The sequence below is a fragment of the Leptonychotes weddellii genome, unplaced genomic scaffold (genome assembly GCF_054177405.1).
Source record: "Leptonychotes weddellii isolate Sample4059 unplaced genomic scaffold, ASM5417740v2 HiC_scaffold_373, whole genome shotgun sequence".
Taxonomy (NCBI): domain Eukaryota; kingdom Metazoa; phylum Chordata; class Mammalia; order Carnivora; family Phocidae; genus Leptonychotes; species Leptonychotes weddellii.
Window position 1 is genome coordinate 752 of NW_027975772.1, and position 18,335 is coordinate 19,086.

The window sequence follows — 18,335 nt, forward strand, 5'->3', positions numbered from 1 at the left end:
TCAAGTGGAGTCTTGAGTACTTTTAAAACACTTTAAAGGATTTAAATAATTTATATATAATGGCATAGAAGATGTTTATATCATGTCGTATTTCTAAAGAGGACTCCTTGTGTGCATCAGACTGGTTTAATCATTTTGATCTAAAAACTGCTTTATGTTGTCTTCTAGATTTTCGAATACTGTAGAAAATATTGGTAGATAGTATTCCAGTTTATACAAGTCTTGGGTTCATTTTCTCTTCAAAATCCCAGTGACCCTTAGCTGCCTAAATCTCCTATACTGGTTTTACTGGTCCAACAAACACAGTTTAATCCAATACTATTTAAGAGTTTATACAATATGAAATTATGTGTTTCAGTAAGATAAATACATCATATGATATTTTTAATGGAGATTAAGTCTTACAATTCTGGAAATCATAGTGACTCAATTATTCTTACAATTCTGGGGGGTAAACCTTTTTAGGTATCATATATGATCCCAGCATGCATTTCTCCATTATGTGTCAGGGGCATTTGCAATTTTAAGATCTATTGTGATCTTTAAGTTCTCCCAATGATACTAAATTGAGTTAATTAATGTATCTATCATCTTAGCCTAGAGCATTTCTAATTAGGAGAGAAATCATAAAACACCTTTTATATAGTGCTGCTGCCCATTTTTAGGCATTAGCTAGAGTGGCTGCTGGAACAGGTTAAGAGGAGTGAACCTTTAGGAGATATCGGTGAGTGTAAAAAACACATGCGATGTCTGCTCCAGCAAGGAAAGGGCTATCAGTGAATGATAGGGCAACTTTAAAAGATATGAGCGATTGGGGAAAAAAAAAAAACGGAATGATTGGAGTCCCTGAAAAGACTGGGGGGAAAGAAGCAATTTTTGAGGAAACAACGACAGAAGAATTTCCAATCATAATAAAAATTATAAACCCACCAATCCAAGGAGCCCAATGAACACAACGAATGAGCACAAGACACATGAAGAAAACCGTATCTAGTCACATCCTAATTATATTGCTCAAATCCATGGAAAAAGAAAACAAAATCTTCAAAGCGGCCAGAGGAAAAAGGCATGGTACCTACAGTTTTCTGGTGGGAAGGAGTGTGAGAAGGCACTGGAGCAACCTCAAAGTCAAGGAGGATGTCCCCTCCAAAAGAGGCTTTTTTCAAAAATGAAGGTGAGTGACATTGACAGACATCGAAGGGTTGAAAGACTACATCACCAGCAGACCCACACTACAAGAAACGTTAAAGGAGTCCTCCGGGAAGAAGGACAACCACACCAGATGGGAATCTGCGTGTAGCCAAAGGGATGAAGGACAACAGAATGGTAACCGCATGGGAAGATAGATGAGATTTTTTTCTTATTATTTCAATCTCTTTAAAAACACGAGGCAGATGAAACCAAAGTAATAAGGATGGGTTTGGGGGTTTCTAACACGCAAAGTAAAGTAAAACGCACGAGAGCTACAGCATAAAGGCGGGCAGGGGAGAAACGTGAAAAGGTAGGCGATCCCTTGGAGGGCGGCTGGTAAGTTACAGGTGTATGCGGCTATGAAGCCTAAAGCAGTGGCTGAAATAACAAAAGAAAGAGTTATAGCTAATAAGCCAACGAGGGACAGAAGCGGATCATATAAAAACCATGGGAACACTGTGTTAGAGCAATTGCTCTTCCAGGACTCTATCCTGTAGAAATACTAGTCAAGTACGAGAACGATGACGACAGCAGTATTTGTAACCATAGAACTCTAGAATCAACCGAATGTAAAGAGTATAAGGAAAGGGTTAAATAAATACTGGCACAAACGCACGGTGGCAGAAACTGCACTGTTAAAAGGCATTCGAGGACTTCCGGATTCCCGGCGACCTGCTTTCCTCCAGAGCTCTCCCCCTCCAGAAGCCCTGGTGGCCTTCTGATCTTGGCTTCGGTCCTCCTGTTGTGCACGTGCCAGACGACACTCTGTCTTGTCCCTTCTAAAAAGAACCCCCTCGTCCCTGGGTGGGCTCGAACCACCAACCTTTCGGTTAACAGCCGAACGCGCTAACCGATTGCGCCACAGAGACCTTCGGGGAGCCCCCGCCCACACCCCAGTAGAGAGCAAGCACGCGCTCAACGCCAGGGGGAGCCACCCGCCTCCTGTCTGAGGCGACTGGGGCCCGAGGGGAGCTGAAGGCCGGTGGCTTCCCGGGACCGTTCTTCGCGTTTGGTCCGCCGGCACCCGCCCTTCGGCGCCGCTGGCGCTCCGCTCGCTCCACTCGGCCGCCGTCCGTGTGGGGGAAGCTGGAGAGCGGGGGAGGTGCGGGCGGTCAAAAGGGGGCAAACGCCAAGAGGCGGCAAGGGAAAGCGGGGGAGGCGTGGACGGGACAAGGAGACTTCCCAGGACGGCCGTGCAGAGGCGCCGGCCGGACTGGGGGACCGGAGAATGGTTTTTGTGGTGGTTTTGTCCTTATCGCGTAGGAGAGTTGAGGGGAAGGGAAGGAAAATCCGAAGAGCCGGCGGGGAAGAAAGCACAGCGCCCGTACCTGCGGTTTGTCCGAAAAGAAAACAGCGCAGTAACTGGAACGACGTTGCGTCAAGAGTCCTAGAGCGACGGCCAGGCTTGCCGCCGGGAGGGTGGCGCGCCGTGATCGTATAGTGGTTAGTACTCTGCGTTGTGGCCGCAGCAACCTCGGTTCGAATCCGAGTCACGGCAGTGCTCCCGGGCGCTCGCTGCCCCTCCCCTTTTGCTTCGGGTTTAAGCCCGCCGCGGCTGCGCCCCTTACCTGGGGGCCAGAGAGCCCTGCTTTCCGCTGGCCGCTGGGCGCCGGGAGGTCGTCTTCGTTCACCCGAAAGAAAGGAAAACTCCCCTCGGCCTTAACCCGGGGACCTCCTCCGCTCTGACTCTGAGCGCAAGTCACCTGAACGAAATGGCTTCTCTTCAGCGCGGCTCCCAACCAGGACAAGTCCTTGAGTCCCCAGCTGTCCAGCGAGGAGCCTCGTGGGCCGGCGTTGCTGGGAAACGGCGTCTCTGTGTTCCTCAAAAAAACCTTAAGGATCCTCAAAGACCATCGGATAAGTGACAGCCCCTCCATAGACCCGCTGAGCGCCTCGAACCTTGGCTCCTGGGACTCTCTCTCTGCTTCGGGGGACTTTTTCAGTCCTTGGCTGTTGTCCTCCTTGTCCTCATCACAGCACCCTCTCTAGTACTCGGGGCATACCCTCAAGGATTGGAAAAGGCCTGTCGGCAGCCACTTGCCGCCAGATGGTAGTCATCGGGATGCCACTGAGAGTTGTGCTCCTTCCACACCTTTGCCAAGACTGGGTGTTTCCTATCCTTATCATTTGAGTCCTGCTGCTGGGAGTAGTGCTCTCTCCATGTGATTTTAACATCCATTTCTCTGGCGGCTAAAAATATTGAGCTCTCTTTTAGGTGCTCTCTAGGCCTCGGGTATCTTCTTTTCCGAAGGATCTGTTCATGTCTTTTGACCATCTAAAAAAACTTGAGTTGTCTGAATTTTTTTTTTTTTTTAATTGTCAGTTTGAAGGAGCTCATTGCACCTTATAGTTACAGGTTTGGGGGTTTGCTTGCTTGCTTGCTTGTTTTGTCAGATAGGTTTTGTGAACATTTTCTCCCTGTCTGTGGCTTGCTGTTTTCACTGTCTTGGGGGCGTCTTTGGATGAGAAGATGTGGTTAATGTTGATGAAGTCTAACTTGTCATGTCTTTTTTTCATATACATATTTTTTCCTGGGTCTTGTTTAGTACATCTCTGCCTACCACCAAGTCACGAAGTATCCTCAAAAACTGCTTTTGCCTTTAGCCTTTATGTTTTACGAGGCACCTCCAATTAATTTCTATGCGTAGTGTGAGGTAGAAGTAACGCTGTTTCCCGCCCCCGATATTGAACCTATTTCCTTTCCCCGTTGAACCGTTTCTGTTGAAAATGAATTCACCAGGTCAGCTGGGGTCAGTTTCAAGTGTTTCAGCTGAGTCCATTTATCTGTGTCTCCTGATGCCACCGGCACACTGCACCGTCTATAGGGACTTAGAGTGAGTCTTCAGGTCCGGTAGCGTAATAAGGTGTGGGGGCAGCAGGTGGGGGGTGTGGGGGCAGAGATCCGGAATCCAGTTCGGGGCCGCCGAGCCTTCCTTGAAAGCGGTCTCCGTCCCGCCCGGAGTCTACTGGGTGATGTTGGGGACCCCGGGGTCTGACGCCGGGCGCCTCCCCTCCCGCGCCCTCGCGGCGACGTCGTGTCCTCACGCGGCCGCCTCGGGAAGGCGCGTCTCCAGGGCAGCTCTGAGGGGCGGCGGGGCCGGGCCGGGGCGACTCGCTCCGGGACTTGCGGACCTGGCGGCCCTCGGAGCGTCTGGTGCGGACTCTTGTTTTGGAGGGAGCGGGGAGGGAACGTCCTTATGAAAGCGGTCCTTGGGAGGACAGGTGACCTCCCGAAGGCCCAACGCCTCCCACAGCTCAGGGGAAAATGTCACTCCCGTGGGAAGCCCGCAGAAGACGAGCCTTTCGCCGGCTCCCTGGTGGTCTAGTGGCTAGGATTCGGCGCTTTCACCGCCGCGGCCCGGGTTCGATTCCCGGTCAGGGAACTGCCTTTTGCGCGGGAATCTTCCTTTCCTAAAACCCGGAGGTGTGGCGTGCGGTGTGCGCCCCGCACCGCTCGGACTGTTCATCTCCCGCGCCGGGGGGTGGGGACGGCGGGCCGCTTTTCAGGGCGCACGCACTTGGCTTGCTGGCCTCCAGGTCCGCCGCCCGCAGAGGTGACTTCAGAGCTTCTAAGCAGCTGGCTCGTGTTTACGCTACGCGGCAGAGGTTCAAAACCCTGTGGGGCCGCCCCAGGGGCGCAGAGCAGGCTGAGCCCCCGAAAAACCCAGCTCTGCAGGCCAAGCCACGGCGCGCTGTTCGCGTGTACGCCAGACACCGGCCGGTGGGCCCAGCTCCTCAGCTCAGTTCGCGCAGAAAAGGCTTACTACGCGTTCGGAAGCCACGCCTGGACCGATACCCGCGAGGAGGGTTGAGAGCAAAGGGGAGCGCCGGGACGGGAGCGGGTCCTCCTCGAAGGCTGTCCCACTCGCGGATTAAGCGGTGTAGGGAGGTGACGCTAACTGACCCAACAGAGGCAGCAAGGGAGGCGTGCCCTAAATGGAAAACTGGTATAGCTTCCGCAAGCCAAAGGTAGGGGTAAAAATCAACAAACACCAGGATACCAAAACGATGATCCCACAGTCAAATCCCACCGTTTCTCCGCGGGCTGTTGCATTTAAACCCTGTAGACTCTACCAGGCACCGGGCACATTTTCTTTTTTCCCTTCGACACTGGCTCCGAAGACCTGTTGGGGTAAACGCGACGTCTTCTGTGAGGCACGAAGAGAGCGAGCGAGGGCCGGGAGAGGTGCCGCGGAGCGAGGCTGCAGGGGCTGCGGGGCGGTGGGTGCGGAGCCGCTGCTGAAAGGCGGACGGTCCGAGCGGCGAACTCGTGGGTTCTCGGGAGGCGGGTGTGTGTTGGGGGGGCGGGGGCGGAAGGGGGTCGCTTGAACTCCTTTCGGGAGCGGTTTGGAAGAATGGCGAGGGTTGGGTGGAGGGGAAGGTGGTGACCCTGAGCGTACCAGGGAGGGAAGGAAGGCTGCCGAGGTGGGTAGGGGGGAAACCTTGGTAGGTAGGGAGACTATAGTTTTGATGGTGGTTTTTCACAACGAGTTTCATCCGTTACATCCTGAGTGCTCTTGACCCTGTGGTCGTTTTTAGGCCCCATATGGGTCTTTCCTCCTGGGGTTGTCAATGGGGGCACCAAAATTGCCTTTTCCCCTTTTGTTCATACTCAGACCCGGGGCTTTGGCACAGTGTGGCATCAAGAGGCTGCTTTTTAAGAGACGTTCGGTGTTGAGAAGCATGGATGACGTGTTGGAGGTACAGAACGCCACCCGGTTCCAGCAAGCGGCCCCGGAAGCTTCTCTGGTGATTCACTCCAAGAAGTCCAGGAATTTTAAATTCATCCCTGCCATCTGGGTAATGAATGATAAAGGTAGAGTTTTCAAAGTAAGAGAATACAAATCTATTTCATTTCCGATTACAAGATGGTTTTTGTTTTTGTTTTGTTTTGGGGGTTTTTTTGGTGTTTTGTTTTGTTTTGTTTTTTGGTGTTCTTTGATTTGTTTTTCCTTAAGCTTGATCGGTACCTTAAAAAAAAAAAGAGAGGGCTTAGAGGTAGATGGCAGGCTTGGCACTAACATTCGCAGGTGCCCATGCAAAAAGTAAAAACAGAGGCATCAAAGCTCCTTCCGCTCCTAGGTGGATTGCCAGGATAGCTTATTTTGTTTTCTGTTCCAGGACCTTGAGGGCTAGGAACACAGAAATGGACATTTTCAGTCCCATCTAGTCCTGCCCCTTCAAGTCCCAGGGCTCTTTGGACAAGGCGGCCTTGGTACTTCAAACATTATAAAGAAAAGGAAAGTTTAAAACGCCCATGAGAATAAATAAATTGAGTAAGCAAGCACACAAGCAAGCAGGCGCCTGGCTGGCTGACTCGGTTTAGCCTGGGACTCTTGATCCTCGGGGTTGCAAGTGCCAGCTCCACGTTGGATATAGAGATTACTTGAAAATAAGATCTTGAAAAATAAAGTAAATAAAAAGCCCCTGAGGAAATTGTGGCCACGGGCGCTTGACCCCTATTGGATTTAGCCTTGAGTTACACATAGCCTGGGTAGTCTGGGAGACCTTAGGCCATCAACTTGGTGTGGTATGTCCCAAGAGCCTGCCAGAGGAGAACATATTCAAAGGAGAACAGGCTCATCCTAGGGCTGTAGAGGTACCCTCCAATAACATTTCCAGAGAATCCACTAGCATCTAGAATTCAGTTACAAGACATAAGAAGGGAAGCTCAGGTATCTGGAATTCTAGAGATGTTTCCATCAGTCCTGGCATCAGAGCAGACATGAAGACGGAAATTAGGAAATAATTCTGAATCAAACAAAACTGAAAAGACTGCAGCTATGGCACAAGGTGTGCTGCTGAAACCAGTCTTCAGAGGACAAAACACAGCTTTAAATGTAAATCATGACAATTAGGGCTGATCGCTAACGAGCTAACCCTCCATCACAAAGAGTTACCCCCAAAATAACAAGAACAACAAAAGCAGATAGGACCAGAAATTAAATATAAAAGCAGGAATTTGAAAATTAGAAATGCAATTTTAAAAATGAAGAAAGAGGGGTGCCTGGGTGGCTCAGTCGTTGGGCGTCTGCCTTCGGCTCAGGTCATGATCCCAGGGTCCTGGGATCAAGCCCCGCATCGGGCTCCCTGCTCAGCAGGAGGCCTGCTTCTCCCTCTCCCACTCCCCCTGCTTGTGTTCCCTCTCTTGCTGTGTCTCTCTCTGTCAAATAAATAAATAAGTAAATAAATAATCTTTAAAAAAATTAAAATTAATTAATGTAAATAAGAAAGAAAATCAGAAATAAATATACAAAAGAGAAAAGTCAATGGTTGCATCCTTGAAAAGACTGCTCTGATAAAACTGGGAAGAAGGAAGTCACTGCTACTGAACGGGTAGACATAAGGAAACAATACATGAATATCATAAACACGCATATGCCAACCAGTTAAAAGTTTTAGAGGAAATGTAGGTATATTGCAATAATGATTTGGGCAGGGGTGGGGAGGAGGACTAGTCCTACAAGCATTAAACTTTTTTAAAAAATTAGAATTCAAAAGTCTTCCTGCAAAGAAAGCTCAAGGAGCAAGAAAGTTCATTAGAAAAAATGACTCCAAAAAAAAAAAAAGAAATTCTAGAAGTATCAGAAGATGGCAGAATCCCCCAACTTACGTTTATGAGTTTGGGTGGAAACCAAAACCCCCAAAAAGTCAATGTGAAAAACAGAAATTGCAGGCCTCACTTATTGCTGAGGATACATAGCTGCAAAAATTCTTTAAAAGACTGAATCAAAATATATGTTAAAAAATATGTCATGAGAAAATTGGTCTTACACTGGGGAAACAGTTGATTATCGTTAGAAAAAAATGAATTCATCACATCAACAACTTACAGGAGGAAAATCAGAATCACTAAAGCACAGAAAAGGTGTTTGAAAAAATTCATTGTCAGTTTATGATTTTTCAAAACCTCTTAGCATAACAGGAAGAGAAGAGAACAGCCCTAATCTGTTAAAAGGTAGCTCCCAAACCAAAAACAAACCAAAAAAACCCTTCAGCACATGTCATGGTTGATGATAAAATACTGACTTTCCCCCCTACCCTAACCAATTAGGAACCATCAAGAAGCAGACAAAGAGGCCCACCTCGACCAAGTCTCTTCACCACCGTGATGGAGATCTTAGCCAGTGAAAAAAGGCAAGAAAAAGTATGAGAAGTGAAAATGAAAAAAAGAATACTATAAGTATTTATATATATGAAATAAATTACTGGAAGTATTAAGAGAACCGAGTTTCTTTGGTATATACACAAATAGAGAAAGTGGGCTAAATTGAAGATTCAAAAACCGAAGGTATTCAAAACATTATAAATGTTCAATGATTATAACATATAAGAATTCAATCCCATGTACGGGGGGGGGGGGGGCGGGCAGGGGAGGGATGAAATATGATCCCTACCTCCACCATAACCAAAATCACTTCCATGTGGATTAGGCACCAAAATATGAAACGAAACCGCAAATGTAGCGGGGTATTCCCATGATCTCAAGGATTTAAAAACTAAGGATTTAAAAAATAAGACAAAAAGACTAATTCTTAATGAAGAGGCTGACTAAGTCAACTACTTCAAGAATCTCTGTTCATCGCAGCACAGAATCAAGGGTAAAAAGTCAAGGCACAATTTGGGCGCATGTATTTGCAGTCAGCATAATCAACTGGTACCGAAGATAGTTAATGAGTTCTTGCAAAACAAGAAGAAAAAGACCTATAGGAAAATCACCAAGGTTGGGGGAAGAAACATAGGAGAAAATTCAAGTGGCTAACCAACATGCAATGGTGCTCAAATTCATTACCAAGAAGGGCTTTCAAAACGGAACCCTAATGAGAAAACATTAGAGATAGGCAAAATAACAACAGCACCACTAATAATTAAATGGGAGTAGGGGATGAGGTAGAAGCTTATGACCCGGCAAAGCATGGGAGTGACTGATTTAGGGCTAATACCATTTTACTTCTTCATCTGTGTGTAGGTTACACAAGTGTGTGCATAATAATCATTTGTTATATGATGCATACAGGTTCTGTGCATTTTACCTTATGTATGTTACAATTTTTCAAACCCCCCAACCCCCGCACCCCAATGATTCTATGACAGACAGAGAGAATGTTGCTGAGATTCCAAGATTTTGTTTCAAGAGAAAGGTGTGGACATTACTCTTTAGTACATCCCTCCAAGGACAACCCCATGCAGACCAGGCCCATGAAGTTGAGTTTTGGGTTGATGTGAGCTCAAAGAGTATTCTCCAAGAACCAACCCTAATTGAAAATACCTGTAGGGGTGCCTGGATGGCTCAGTCAGTTGGCCTTCCCACTAGGGTCATGATCCCTGGGTTCTGGGATCGAGCCCCGGGACAGGCTCCCTGCTCCTCGGTGAGCTTGCTTCTGTCGCTCCCCCCTGCTTGTGCTCTCTCTCTCTCTGTCAAATAAGATCTTTATTTTTAAAAAAAAGAAAGAGAGAGAGAGAAAGAATGAAAGAAAGAAAGAAAGACAGAAAGAAAAAGAAAATACCTGTAAAGGCTAAATTCCTTTAGTCCTGTTATTTGAATACTCTGAAAAGGCTGTAGGCGGGAGCCCTAACCATTCAGATCTCTCCTTTGCTTTCTCATTGCTTATTTCACAACCCACAGCTCCTTTTTCCTCCTCTCCTCTAAACTCTCCAAGAAATTGCAGTCCTGTCCTTGTGTGTCTCCTCCCTCCCTGGCAACTTTCCTCCAGCTTCCTCACTGAAGATGGAGAAGCAAGAGGGGGAGGAAGGGGAGACCACCTGAATATGGAGCAAGCTTCTCACAGGCCAGGAGAGTTAGGTAAGGAGGGGGGGAGGCAAAGACAATTTTTTTTTTTTTTTACCCAGCAAACAGTAAAGGGGAAATTTGGGGGATGTTACAGTCCTTAACGCCTTTAGTCCATCCAGTGAGTAATCCATCATTTCCTTGACATAAATCAGAACTCCTCCTCCCTCCCCCCGAACCCCACGGTCTAAATCCTGATTCCTGTTTACAGAGAAAAATGTATATCACAGTTCAGAATTTATTCATTAAAATTTCAGATTTCCAAAAAAAATTTTTTTTTAATTTTTCAGATTTCCAAGAGCTTAAAAATAAGTTAATGACCAAAACAACTTGGGTGTTTCCAACACAGTATCCTCATGGTTCTATACTCAAAAGTAGAAAGACAGTCTCGGAATGACAAAACTCTTGAAATGGAATAAATCACGTGTATTTTTTAAAAAATTTAAAGATTTTATCTATTTATTAGAGAGAGAGAGAGAGCGCGTGCGAGCATGAGCTGGGGGAAGGGGCAGAAGGAAGGGGAGAAGCAGACTCCCCGCTGAGCAGGGAGCCCAGCCCAGAGCTCCACTCCAGGACCCCGGGATCATGACCTGAGCAGAGGGCAGAGGCTTTAACCGACTGAGCCACCCAGGCGCCCCTAAATCAAGTTTATTTTTAAAACGGAAAGGGGGGGAACTCCCCCATCGTCACTAATCTTCGATTTCAAGCTACTGTTAGGTAGGTGAATCCTCCAAAGATTTTCGGATGAAAATTAATCACCGGGAGGGTCTAACGCAGTCACGCCCCTACTACCCTCAAATCGGAATCCTTTCCAAGGAGCTTCCAAGAGCTAGAAAACAAACCCGGGCCAACAGTTCCCAGAGTCCTTAGTTCCCTTTCCCTTTTTACAAATACACTCTTGGGGCTAACACCTGTTGAGGCGCATCGCGCGGCACCCGCGAGAGGTGCCTGTTGAGGCGGAACCGCGAGGCGCCGGCGGGAGGAGCGCAGGCCGCCGCGGCGGACCACGCGGACCGACTCGGTTGCTGGAGTGCGGTGCGGCGGCGCGAGCGAGGGGTCTCTGGCCCCAGCTCCCCTCGCGTCCACGCGGGTCCCTCTCCACCAGCCTCCGCCTTCCTTGGGCCGCCGACGCCGCCCCGGCCACCGGGGTGTCTGCCGGGCTCCGTGGTGAGACGTGGCCCCGCGGCCGACCCAAGGTCCAGCACGGGCCTCCGTGACCTGGTGGCTCTTTGGGTCCCGTGGGTCCTCCAGGGGAAAGGCTGAAAGTAACTGGGGTCTTAGGTCCAAATAGTCTAAACCGCAAAGCCCGCGGAGACACTTGCGGGTGGACAGGTAAGAACTCGCGAGTGAGCTGCTTGCTGCGCTGCACGCCGATTGGTACTACACGCAGGCCCAGCCCCAGCGTAGATCGACTCCTTACTGCTTTCTGCTCAGAAACGCCCTGCGGATCTGGGGTCTCATTTTCCTGCTCCTGGCGGCCAGAATCTATCAGGAAACCACAGGACTTGGCCTGTGCCTCGGGGAAAGCGAGGAGGAGGCGCCTGGTGAAGGTCTGAGGTCTGCGGGGGAGGGGAGGGGGAGAGGCACCCGTGTCGCGGGTGGAAAAAGAAGGAAGGCCAGGCGGGATGCATTGGCCGGGAATCGAACCCGGGTCTCCCGCGTGGGAGGCGAGAATTCTACCACTGAACCACCAATGCTTTATGCCGAAGGGAGCCTCATGGTGGGGCTCTAGAAAGAATTCCCAGGGTGACCCCCCCCCCCCACACACACACACACCCCACCCCGGGACGGGGCACGGGGAAAAGTAAACGCTCCAGAATAGGTTTACACGGTTGTCTTTGGGGCACAGAGCTAGCAAACCCGCAGGTACTCAGAAGCAACGGCTTGAGAAGGAGACTTCCATCAGGCAACAGCGTCAAGTGGGGACATTCGAACAAAATAGCAAAATAAACTGTTCCGTCGGCTCACACCACAACTCTGAGAAAGGCTCTTTCCAACTGTACGACAGACCCGGGCAGGGAAACGTCCGAAATTCATCCAGACCCCTTGATGATGACCCTAAACCTTCAACCATCAACCTCGAACTGTCACTTTACAGAGTCTGAGAACGTAATCTAACTTGCCAGGTTAGGCAAGTAAAATTCTAACCGGGGGAAGACAGAAGCCCCTGACGCAGACTGGAATTAGAAGAAGGAATTCGCACAGCTAAGGAAGAAACACATTTCCGTCAGTGGAGTTAGGTCTTTGTAACTGTTGATTTATTTAGTACAAGAATTAGGAGTCGGTCTGTGATCATTATAACAATAGTATGTGTCTGCCTCTTAAGGTGTTCAAAGCATTTCGACGGGTATGTGATAGATCATAATTATGACAAGATTACTAGTAAGCTTGGGACCGATCATTAACTGTTTTGGAGAATCTAATCCCCTAAACTGGACTCCCTGCTGCACTGAGTTGTAGCATTGGTTGACTCTGAGATGCCTGTGAAGCACAGGCCCTGGTGTACTGGCCATATCAGGAGCAGGCTAATATTTTAGAAAAATGTGGGTGGTTGAAATGTCCTTTGATGACATTGAAATAGAGAGAGATTTCTTTCCCCAGTGTTCCCTGGGGAAATTAAACTGAAGAAGGGAAACTGGAGCACTCCCCCACATGTTGGGGCTAGGAATCAGTATGACTTTTTGAACTAGGGGAGCCACAGAGGTGCAGTGATGCCGCTCTTGTCAGAAGGCAAGCACTGAAGAATAAAAATATAAATGTCAGAGTATCAGACAAAGGCAAAGGACAAAAACAGTTTACATTGGATAGAAGGGTAACATTCTAGCATCTGTCCAGAATCTAATCCAATTGTTTTGCCTTGGCGTGTTCTCCTTCGTGGCTAAAGAAGGCCTGGTCCATGGGAAGATCTTGGAATGAAATTTTCACGTATTCACCCTTTTGTACATCTCTTTCAAATGCAAGAAAAAAGCAGGCCCATTTGATCCTTGGCCTCTTTGAAGGACTCAAAATAGAAGTATGATGAGAGAAGCTCAATTATCACCCAGATTTTCTGGATTAACTGAGGTACATCCCCAAACATCCAGCTTCCCAAACTGTTACTGGGTCCTGAATGCCTGTTGAGGGGGAAAAATATGTTGGCATCAAGGTTGGGAGCAAAGAGCTTTGGGAGGCACTAAGCAATGGGCCAGCAAAGGGAATGCATCTGAAGCGAGGAAATGATTTTTATTTGAATACCTCAACTTTATAGTGCTGTGTGATTTAAGTTTCCTATGCAAGCCTCTTCTCTGTGTGTCTTTTCTGTTTGTTCTGTGTGTCTACCAAAGAGGTCTATACAAATTTATTTTAAGAATTCTTTTCAAAGTCCTTTGAAGACCACATGGGTAGATCTAGGCTAAAGGCTAAGGCAAAGCCTTGGTGGCTCAGGGGTAGAATTACTGTCTCCTACAGAGGCAGCCCAGGTTCAATTCCTGGGTATGTGTTAGTTACTGTGTTTTCCTTTTTGCACAGACAAAAGGGGTTGATTCTGGGTTCTGGCTTCTATGAGTGGCAGTGGCAGTACAGGGAGGAAAAATAGCAACAATACCTCTTTAGTTAATTCCAGAACAGAAGACCTTAAGGAATTGCTCTAAATAGGGATTTTGCAGGGCTCTGAGCCTTGCAGTGATCACAGGTTTGTTGACCTGCTGTGCAGTCCTAACCTGGCAAGAGTATGTCTTTGAAGCCTCACATGTGCCTGATGGGTTTCTGCAATTTGAAACAGTACTTAAAACCAAAACCACTGTTACCATTGTTCTTTCTCCTATCCTCTCCTTTGGCCACATAGCACATGTAGTGGGATCAAAAAGTAAAGTTCACTGAAGGATAGAAGTGGCTATGGGAGAGGCATTAGGGGCCCAAAGAAGGGGGACACTTGGATGCAGGGAGTTGGGTGGTGTGGCTTCTGACCTTTCTAAGGAGTTAAGTCCTAGTTTGCTGGTCTTGGTAGAATTAAGGACAAGAATGAGCCCCAAGTGGAGAGCCACACTCACAAGAAAATAATTTTTATTGTGCCTTTTTGTTTTACACTCCACCAGTCAAATCTGATTGAAAGATCTTTGAGTTTGTATTAATTGATACACTTTAGTTTTAGAACTGTTCTAGGAATACAAAAAAAATTGAGCAGATAGCAGAGTTCTCTTAGTCAGCCCCCCCAGTCCTATTATTAATATATTACATTTATATGATACATATGTTACCAATAATGAACCAATATTGATACCTTATTATTAACTAAAGCTCTTCACTCTTTATTTTAAAGTTCTGTGAGTTTTGACAAATTGATAATGTCATGTATCTATCATTACTATGTCATACAGAATACTTTTGATACCCTAAATATTCCCTATACTCCACATAATCATCCTTCTCACCTCCAAGTCCTGGCAACTACTGATCTTTTTTAGTCTCTATAGCTTTGCCTTTTTCAAAAATGTCATATGTGGTCTTTTCAGACAGGCTTCTTTCATTTAGCAATATGAATTTAAGGTTCTTTTATACCTTTTTATAGTAGCCCATTTCTTTTTATTCCTTAATACTATTCCACAGTTTGTTCAATCCATTCACCTATTGAAGGGCATCTTAATTGCTTCCAGTTTCTATGAACATTCATGTGTGAGTTTCTGTGTGGACATAAATTTTCAACAAATTTCGGTAGATACCTAGGATACTGATGCAGTACATATGGTAAGATTATGTTTACTTTGCAAGACACTGCCAAACACTCTCCCCAAGTGGTTGTATCATTTTGCATTCCCCAATGCAATGAACGATGGTTCCCACTACTCCACATCTTCACTGCATTTGTTAGTGTTACTTTTTAGATTTAACCATCCTAACAGGTGTGTACAGGTATCCCATTGTTGTTTTAATTTGCAATTCCCTAATGACAAATAATGTTGAAAATTTTTTCATGTCCTGAGTTGTCACCTATATATCTTTGACTGTTCGGATATTTTGCTCATTATTTAATTGAGTTTTGAAATTCCTATTGTTGGGGCGCCTGGGTGGCTCAGTTGTTAAGCATCTGCCTTCAGATCAGGTCGTGATCCCAGAGTCCTGGTATCGAGCCCCACCTGGGGCTCCCTGCTCCGTGGGAAGCCTGCTTCTCCCTCTCCCACTCCCCCTGCTTGTGTTCCCTCTCTCGCTGTGTCTCTCTCTGTCAAATAAATAAATAAAATCTTAAAAAAAAAGAAAAATTAAATTGAAATTCTTATTGTTGAGTTATAGAGTTCTTAGTATATTTTGAATACAAGTCCTTTTATCAGATAAGCACTTTGCAGATATTTACTCCCAGATTCTGTCTTGTCTTTTGACTCCCTAAACAGTGTCTTTTGCAGAGCAGAAGGATTTCATTTTAATGAAGTCAAACTTAATCCATTTTTTTCTTACATGGACAGTGCTTTTAGATTCATACCCAAAAGAGTTACCATGAGAATGAATTTGAAGAACAAAGGGGGCATTGTGAGAGACCATCCCCTGTAGAGGGAAGCAAGTGCCAGGATGTGAGATCCTGAGATCCTTCCTAACCTGTCAAGCACTTCACTGTTGCCAGACCTGAGAATTGGCAAGAGATAGTCAGATAATGGGTATGGTGGAGGGGTGGGGAGCAGAGTACGCATACAGGTATCAAGGCATTGTAGTGAAGGAATAGGAGGACACTAGGTGGTTTTAGGTTAGAGGTATGTCCAGATTTAGGCTGTGGAAGGGTCCCTCAGGGTGCAGTGTGGCAAATGGATTGGAGTAGAGCAGACTGGCGTGAGGACGCTGCCTTCTTATCTGGTTGTATTAAAGGAGGAAAGAGTTGTGCAGTCATAAAGTGGCAGTGAGCCAGCGGTGCACCCAGGAGAGTTAGGCAGTATCCTACTGAGAATACTGGGCATGTGTTTCTGTGCCGGGAGGATGAGAGAGCATATCCAAAGAGGGCAGCAAGATCTGGTTTGGGCAAAAGGATGGTTGTTGGTGAGGGTACATATACTAGGTAGGGGTAGGAACAGATGCGGGTGTTGTTTTGGTGATTGACTGGAACAGCGCGACAGTGCACTACCTACCACTTTTGAGAGCGGCTGTGCCCCGGTCTGATCCGAGAGTGTTGCGGTACGGTGGGCGGTGCTGTGTGAGGCGGGCAGGGAACTCACTGGTACGTCGAGTTTTAGCACGTGCGTCTCTGACCTCAATGAGGCATTGACTTGTGAATCAGGAGTTGTGAGTTGGAAGTGCAAGTTTGTAGTTTTGAAAGAGATGTGGGAATAAATGTATGCCTGGTCATTGTAGGTGGTAACGCAAAGCCTGTTGGCCAGAGCCCGTGTGTCTTGGGTGTTGGGCAGAGGGCAGATGGAGCCAAAGCTCTTCAAGGTTGAGGTGACAGTCAGTTGCCTTGTTGAGCTCAAGTTTATGACTCACCCTCCACCTAGCTTACCTTCTAGAAAGAGCGGCATCACTGCACCTCTGTGGCTCCCCTAGTTCAAAAAGTCATACTGATTCCTAGCCCCAACATGTGGGGGAGTGCTCCAGTTTCCCTTCTTCAGTTTAATTTCCCCAGGGAACACTGGGGAAAGAAATCTCTCTCTATTTCAATGTCATCAAAGGACATTTCAACCACCCACATTTTTCTAAAATATTAGCCTGCTCCTGATATGGCCAGTACACCAGGGCCTGTGCTTCACAGGCATCTCAGAGTCAACCAATGCTACAACTCAGTGCAGCAGGGAGTCCAGTTTAGGGGATTAGATTCTCCAAAACAGTTAATGATCGGTCCCAAGCTTACTAGTAATCTTGTCATAATTATGATCTATCACATACCCGTCGAAATGCTTTGAACACCTTAAGAGGCAGACACATACTATTGTTATAATGATCACAGACCGACTCCTAATTCTTGTACTAAATAAATCAACAGTTACAAAGACCTAACTCCACTGACGGAAATGTGTTTCTTCCTTAGCTGTGCGAATTCCTTCTTCTAATTCCAGTCTGCGTCAGGGGCTTCTGTCTTCCCCCGGTTAGAATTTTACTTGCCTAACCTGGCAAGTTAGATTACGTTCTCAGACTCTGTAAAGTGACAGTTCGAGGTTGATGGTTGAAGGTTTAGGGTCATCATCAAGGGGTCTGGATGAATTTCGGACGTTTCCCTGCCCGGGTCTGTCGTACAGTTGGAAAGAGCCTTTCTCAGAGTTGTGGTGTGAGCCGACGGAACAGTTTATTTTGCTATTTTGTTCGAATGTCCCCACTTGACGCTGTTGCCTGATGGAAGTCTCCTTCTCAAGCCGTTGCTTCTGAGTACCTGCGGGTTTGCTAGCTCTGTGCCCCAAAGACAACCGTGTAAACCTATTCTGGAGCGTTTACTTTTCCCCGTGCCCCGTCCCGGGGTGGGGTGTGTGTGTGTGTGGGGGGGGGGGGTCACCCTGGGAATTCTTTCTAGAGCCCCACCATGAGGCTCCCTTCGGCATAAAGCATTGGTGGTTCAGTGGTAGAATTCTCGCCTCCCACGCGGGAGACCCGGGTTCGATTCCCGGCCAATGCATCCCGCCTGGCCTTCCTTCTTTTTCCACCCGCGACACGGGTGCCTCTCCCCCTCCCCTCCCCCGCAGACCTCAGACCTTCACCAGGCGCCTCCTCCTCGCTTTCCCCGAGGCACAGGCCAAGTCCTGTGGTTTCCTGATAGATTCTGGCCGCCAGGAGCAGGAAAATGAGACCCCAGATCCGCAGGGCGTTTCTGAGCAGAAAGCAGTAAGGAGTCGATCTACGCTGGGGCTGGGCCTGCGTGTAGTACCAATCGGCGTGCAGCGCAGCAAGCAGCTCACTCGCGAGTTCTTACCTGTCCACCCGCAAGTGTCTCCGCGGGCTTTGCGGTTTAGACTATTTGGACCTAAGACCCCAGTTACTTTCAGCCTTTCCCCTGGAGGACCCACGGGACCCAAAGAGCCACCAGGTCACGGAGGCCCGTGCTGGACCTTGGGTCGGCCGCGGGGCCACGTCTCACCACGGAGCCCGGCAGACACCCCGGTGGCCGGGGCGGCGTCGGCGGCCCAAGGAAGGCGGAGGCTGGTGGAGAGGGACCCGCGTGGACGCGAGGGGAGCTGGGGCCAGAGACCCCTCGCTCGCGCCGCCGCACCGCACTCCAGCAACCGAGTCGGTCCGCGTGGTCCGCCGCGGCGGCCTGCGCTCCTCCCGCCGGCGCCTCGCGGTTCCGCCTCAACAGGCACCTCTCGCGGGTGCCGCGCGATGCGCCTCAACAGGTGTTAGCCCCAAGAGTGTATTTGTAAAAAGGGAAAGGGAACTAAGGACTCTGGGAACTGTTGGCCCGGGTTTGTTTTCTAGC

The 18,335-nt window shown here is 48.0% G+C and overlaps 5 non-coding genes across 5 annotated transcripts; 3 read left to right on the forward strand and 2 right to left on the reverse strand.

The window, feature by feature from the left end:
- Nucleotides 1-1,986: 1,986 nt before the first annotated feature.
- TRNAN-GUU (transfer RNA asparagine (anticodon GUU)) lies at nt 1,987-2,060 on the reverse strand. The gene has a single exon. It is a non-coding gene; the product is annotated as a tRNA-Asn (tRNA).
- Nucleotides 2,061-2,617: 557 nt separating this feature from the next.
- TRNAH-GUG (transfer RNA histidin (anticodon GUG)) lies at nt 2,618-2,689 on the forward strand. The gene has a single exon. It is a non-coding gene; the product is annotated as a tRNA-His (tRNA).
- A 1,813-nt stretch (nt 2,690-4,502) lies between these two features.
- On the forward strand, nt 4,503-4,574 carry TRNAE-UUC (transfer RNA glutamic acid (anticodon UUC)). Its single transcript has one exon. It is a non-coding gene; the product is annotated as a tRNA-Glu (tRNA).
- Nucleotides 4,575-11,605: 7,031 nt separating this feature from the next.
- Nucleotides 11,606-11,676, reverse strand: TRNAG-CCC (transfer RNA glycine (anticodon CCC)). Its single transcript has one exon. It is a non-coding gene; the product is annotated as a tRNA-Gly (tRNA).
- Nucleotides 11,677-17,466: 5,790 nt separating this feature from the next.
- On the forward strand, nt 17,467-17,537 carry TRNAG-CCC (transfer RNA glycine (anticodon CCC)). Its single transcript has one exon. It is a non-coding gene; the product is annotated as a tRNA-Gly (tRNA).
- Nucleotides 17,538-18,335: the final 798 nt, after the last annotated feature.